This window comes from Scatophagus argus, chromosome 5 (assembly GCF_020382885.2).
Source record: "Scatophagus argus isolate fScaArg1 chromosome 5, fScaArg1.pri, whole genome shotgun sequence".
NCBI classification, from domain to species: Eukaryota; Metazoa; Chordata; class Actinopteri; family Scatophagidae; genus Scatophagus; species Scatophagus argus.
The window spans coordinates 15,890,375-15,895,685 of record NC_058497.1 but is presented as its reverse complement, the minus strand read 5'-3'; the positions used below and the strand labels follow the sequence as shown (position 1 = coordinate 15,895,685).

The 5,311-nt window shown below is 40.4% G+C and overlaps 1 long non-coding RNA gene across 1 annotated transcript; it reads right to left on the bottom strand.

The window, feature by feature from the left end:
- Positions 1–204: 204 nt before the first annotated feature.
- On the bottom strand, positions 205–1,804 carry LOC124059027. Its single transcript, XR_006843355.1, has 3 exons — positions 1,671–1,804; positions 1,399–1,578; positions 205–521 (listed from the first exon to the last, which is right to left on the bottom strand). It is a non-coding gene; the product is annotated as an uncharacterized LOC124059027 (long non-coding RNA).
- Between the last annotated feature and the right edge of the window lie 3,507 nt (positions 1,805–5,311).

Below are 5,311 nucleotides of genomic sequence, written 5' to 3'. Positions count from 1 at the left end.
TTCAGTTCAGCAGAAGTAGTCTGGAATTTTCTGCGGGCTCATCTGGTAATTCATACTTTATTCCTTAGAACTCACAATGAACTTTTGTTATATCGGCAGTGTGCTTCCAATCGACTGATGGGAGCAGCTGTGTTAAGAGTGAAGAAGTGAAAGGATCAAAGCCCTGCCCTGCTCTAACATCTCCAAACACCTGACAAATCGCTGCTGGTCAAATTGCCAGTTTCAAAGTGTTCAGAAGCAGACTGCGGTCTTAACACCTGCAAAACGGCCTTGAAAGTATGAACCTTGACACAGAAGTGAAAAAGGTCTGGGACTGCACTGCGTTATGTTTAAAGTAAGATTTTAATAATAGACTTTCATTTAAACATCTCGAAAATGAATGATGAGTTCGGGTGTGTGCTGTGAAGAGGAGGAAATCTTCGAAGATTATCCATTGCAGAATATGCTGATGTTTGAGCATCATCACTGTCATTTGCCTTGTGGGAAGCCTACTCTAAGAAGATGTCCATGCCAGCCGAGGCCTGTTTGGACAGAAACTACAGTGAGGGAAGCTCCTGGGGAAAAAAAATAAAATAAAAGACATCCTTTGTTGGTGGGGAAAACATCTTCAAATTCCATTATGGTTAGAATTACATCAAACCAACGCAGTCCTGGGCCTTTTTTCTGTATTAAAGGTGCCTGTCAATTGTTTGCATTGTGAATTGTGAAATCCAGATTGCTGATTGTGAAAGCCCTGTCTGTTCCTGTGTAAACTTCCACTGTACTATAACTGTATCTGTGGGTGTGTGTCATGTCTGCCAAAGTTTTTTCAGCACTCAGCATTCACTCTGGGATATCATAGGATTTAAAATGTAAGTCATAGCTGAACTGAGAAGTTATTTTGTTTTACTTTAAATGAGTCGTTTTGGTCTCAGTTGGACCACCTTATTCGGTTCGAAGAGCTTAAAGCTTCATTATGTGTACTCATAAAATAACATAAAATATGCAAGGAAGCATCTATGAGTATATGTGTACTGTTAATAAAAGAGTGTGTGGCTTTAACACCTTATATTCTATGATGTTTAAATGCTTTATTATGTCAAATTGGACATGCGATCAAAGTCAAAATTTTACAGACAAAAGCAGGAGCGTACAGGATGTTGCGAACAAGTTTTTAGATTTTAAAAGCCTTACCATTAAACAGAACATGAGCGGTTGGGAGAGCTGTACATGTACATGAAATACTTTTACTTTTATTGTACATTTTACAACAGAAAACCCTGATCAGCAGCATCACTTATCATTTCTCTGATTTCTACACTGTAGAGAGAAATCGGATGAGACAGCAGCTCAAGAATTTCATTGTACTCTGTACTCTACTATACATTGTACATACTTGTTCTGTTGTACGAGACAAACCTTTGAATCGCGATTCACGCCTCTCGCTGTCCACGTCAGCGGCAGCAGCAGCAGCTCCATCACCGCCTCCATCAGCTCCACTTCAACACTGGACAGTGTTTACCAGTATGGATCTTAAAACCTGTTTTGCACCGCTGGTTTACTGAATGTAAATGCAAACACGACGAAGGAATTGGAGTCCTGGAAGGCAAAAAAGTCTTGAGGCGTTGTGGCGTGCACAGCTGAAAACATGTGCTGGCTAATTGAGTGATTTGATGATTAGACTTACCGACCTGATAATAATGATTACAGACGAAAGGCTGAACAAATATGGCAATCACATTGAGGTTTTTCCTCTCACTCACACACACACACACACACACACACACACTCACTCACACACACACACAGACACACACACGCACGCCGCTGTTCTTCCCATCAGGGTGAGTTTCCTCTTGGATCTGTAATACGTACACTGTCTGCATATGATAACGCATGACATTACGCACAACATACGTACGCACATACGTCAAATGGGACCTTTTTCGTGTTTAAATCAGGCTAAAGATCTAAAGATTTAAGTTTTTACTTCATGTTGTATCATTCTGCTTCCAATTAGAGTCAGAAAAAAGCAGCCAAGGAAAACATTTCCTGGACTCCATATGTCTTGTAATTCTAGTAGAGGCAAAACAATGGTGAGTTATGAGTTGTGATAAAAGCTTTTGTTTTGTTTTTTTAAGACTAGTGGTTGTCTTCCGGAAATTTGTTCCTTGACAAGCCAACGCTGGTGCTTTTACTGAGTGAAGACTGAAGCCAAAGGTTGACATGTGACACGTTTAATAATCTGAATCAGAATCTCTTTATTCGCCAAATGTACAATGTGCACAGGAATTTGACTTGATGTAACAGCGCCACATACCAATAAATAAAAAAAGTTATATATATATGTAATATAAGAAAAATATATATACCATTGAGGTAAGATATATACAGAATGTGATGACCAGAATGAGATGATCGGAAATATATACAATGACTAGAAATATATACAGACAATGGGTATTTACACAGAGATCGGGGTGTGTGTGCTACTGTCGTTTCAAATGTCTTTGGGAATGATTAAGGGAGGGCTAAGGGACTGGGATGGTTTGTTCAGGAGAGAGAGAGAGAGAGGGCCTGGGGAAAGAAAATAATGAGTGGATAGAAGCTCTTTCTCTCTGGGATTCAATTCAAAAGGGAAACGCCAAAATGAGCATATCCATCTCGACACGACACACACACACACACACACACACACACACACACTAGTCAGTGTATCATGTCGCTGACCATCCTCATGCCTGTTTATGTAGTCCACACAGCTGAGCTCTTCTCTTCACATTCAGGTGGTTCTTGGCTGTACTTGAAATGAACCACATCTTTGGTTATTACAGCTGGTTAACGTAAACACTCGTGATATTCTTATATCTGGCAGTCTGTCCGTCCAACAACGTCCTTTATCTGACGTGTGGGTTCTCCACAACAGTGAGCAGACAGATGTGAGGCAGACCGAAATGTTTTCAGCATTATGTAATATGTTTTCACGTTTCACTCCGATGAAGGCACCCGCTGTCAAAACATATGCGGGGTTAATGTATGACAAAAAGAAAAAGTTTTACGGTTCATAGTGATTTCTCAGCTGGTTCCAACATGTCATCCACCCATCCATCTTTAGAGTATCAGTGATACCTGAGCTGCTGTTTGGTCTCCGTGAAACTCGCGTCACCTTTCTGCTCTTTAATCAACAACGCACGTGCAACCAAACGGCGGCCCGTTTTCTTTTGTAAATGGACGCTCCTCTTCTTGTAAACTACTTTATGTGTCATTAATCAGAACTTGTGTAATTTTACCAAGTGTTATGATCTCGGTGTCACAGTTGGTATATACACAAAGTCGTCTGCTGGCTTACAGAAAGCGTTGCAAATAGCCTATATCTGCATTTGTTTTTGGCGTCCGTGTCTTTGCTGTTTATTTAAAAGTGCCAGCCCGGTTTGATTTAGCGGCAGCGCGGCTGTAAACAGCCAGCGTGCCATCCATGTCTTAAGGTGCACTGCGGTAGCTGGAAGTAAATTAGAGCTTTGTTTTCCAGGGAGGGGGGAGAGGGCTAGAGTGAAATCGAAAAGAAGATTAAATATCTGCATGTCTTTGTTTAACAAGATCTCAGTGACCCGCGCCAGCAAACTACCACCCACTGCCAGCTGTGTAGCCGTGCATCAACATTTCTCATTTACCGAGCGCAAAACAAGGAGAAACTTGATCTCCGGTGCTCCATTCACGGCTGAACACTGGCGCTACGCTGTTATCATTATGCTCTGCCAATTACAAAGAACAGAAACAGGAAGCATGAAGTGGAAACTGAGCACTGAAATCTTGTTACCATGCACTAGTTTATATTTTCTTGGTTGTGATCGTTTTTTATTGGCGCTTGTATTTGGTGTCGGAAAAAGAAACCGTTAAGAAAAGGCGTAGCAATGGCTTTTCGTGAACTTCATCACAGCTTGTGTGTGCGGAAATGACCATGTGTTCATTATGTGTGTGCTTTAGTGTCATTTCGTGTTCATCAGCCGACGTATCACCGCAGCACTTTGCTCCAGCTGTCGATTTGCCCTGTAATTTAACTGTCAGGCTGGCCTGTGGCGAAGATGACGAAGAGTATTTTTCAAAACAACTCTGCCTACATGTGAGTCAGCTTAGAAAAATAAAATAAATCAATTTAAAAAAAAAAAAAAAAAATCCATGCACACGCGCACGTGTTTTCACTTTTCCTGTCTGATCAAACCTCTGATTTCACACATTGCAGGGAAACAGATGGTAAATATAGCATTAAGAAAGACAAAGGTGTGGTAAAATAGAGATACACTTCATATACGCTTTCTGAAGAGGTCATATCAGAAATAGCAAGTCAAAACTACTTTGGATGTTTGGTTTATCACAATGAGCCACAGGTGAATCACATAAGGGCAAGTGGATGAGGTCAGTGTCTGCTGGGACGAAAGAGCAGCAAAAACACTGAGCCTTCTTGCAGTCATGGAGATTACTTTATATGAATATTTACAGTTGAGGTTTGAATGCAAGAGTTTTATTTGTAGATGTAGATTTTAGGTTGTTGTATCAGTGCTTATCACTTACTCGGGGATCCCGCTACATCTTTCCCTGGTGTGAGAGTCCTTGTTGCATATTTTTGTATGAGCACAAATTGTGTTTTCTGAATTTTTCTCCACATTTCTCAGACCCTGCTCAAACATTTGGCAGCACATTGAGAGTCTTCTTATTGTCTCCACTCAGGTATTTTGCCAAAGGCTGCACAAATACAACAAAATAAAGCAGAGATGAATGACCCATCAGACTCAAACAAGATGGGGATTTTTTTCTTTCATTGCATTTATATTCAGCCTGTCCACCATTTCTTGGGAGAGTTGTATCATAGACATGGAAGTTAAACTAACAGAGATTAAGGCTATTCAGAGAACCTTTCATAACCTCAAAAGACATACTGCCAAAACAAACACTCACTGAAAGACTAATTGATCTTTTTTTTTTTTCCCTTTTTTTACAGCTCACATGGGTAACAAGTCAGTTGGGCATTTTTTAAATCACTTTATCAATTTGATCTGTGCCTGAGAGTCATTTATAGTTCAGTATTAAAGTAACATATTTTGAGGTTATGTCTAAACTTAAACTGCTCATAATGCGCCTCTATCTGCTCCTGTAACTGAACTGTAATGTCTTTAAAGTGCGAAAAATGTCAGCAGAAATAAGCGACGTTTTCTTCTTAGTTTTTGTTTTGTTTTTACATTTCAACTCGCTTTTTACTTGAATGTGATCCGACATCGTCTTTTCGGCGCACCAGTGCAGTGGGTGGGACTTCACGAAGACCCGAAAGTGACTGGGA